The sequence below is a fragment of the Artemia sp. Qi Xiang Cuo genome, chromosome 7, assembly GCF_049724085.1.
Source record: "Artemia sp. Qi Xiang Cuo chromosome 7, ASM4972408v1, whole genome shotgun sequence".
Classification (NCBI taxonomy): domain Eukaryota; kingdom Metazoa; phylum Arthropoda; class Branchiopoda; order Anostraca; family Artemiidae; genus Artemia; species Artemia sp. Qi Xiang Cuo.
Window position 1 is genome coordinate 81,021,788 of NC_142800.1, and position 587 is coordinate 81,022,374.

Below are 587 nucleotides of genomic sequence, written 5' to 3' on the forward strand. Positions count from 1 at the left end.
CAAGATTGGATCGAGTTGACTAACCCCACAACTAGCAATTTTTTTCTTATGCCCTTTTTTTCTTTCATCGTTACTTTGTATTCCAATAAAAGCATTCTGTCAAAGTATTTAATCATAACCTCATTTTCTAATGCCTTTAATAGATTAAATAAAAAAAAAACTAGAAAAGTGGAAATGTTCATATTCTCTTCTGAATTTTCTTAAGAAGAGAAAAAAGTCAGCTCAATTCTGAACTTTACAAATGAAACTCAATTACAATATGAATATGATCAGGAATTGTTCACAAGTCAGATTGGCCAAGTGGTTAAGGCGCTACACTCAGGATCTGGTCCCCATATGGGGGCGTGGGTTCGAGTCCCACACCTGACATTTTTTTTTTCTTATTCTAAATCTACAGAAGCGGCCTCTATTTCTGAATTTTTAAGTTTTAATTTTCCTGTTCCCAGTCTAAAGCTATGTCTTTAGGGAAACAGCTTGTCAAAATTGCCATGATTATCAAAGAATAGGACAACATTATCCAAAAGTCGACAGAACTGGACCACTCCAGCGCTATGTCGAACATGTTTAATAAAATATGCAAAGTCGAC

At 34.8% G+C, this 587-nt stretch overlaps 1 non-coding gene across 1 annotated transcript; it reads left to right on the forward strand.

Moving 5' to 3' along the window:
- The first annotated feature begins 286 nt into the window (after positions 1-286).
- Positions 287-369, forward strand: TRNAL-CAG (transfer RNA leucine (anticodon CAG)). Its single transcript has one exon. It is a non-coding gene; the product is annotated as a tRNA-Leu (tRNA).
- The last annotated feature ends 218 nt before the right edge of the window (positions 370-587 follow it).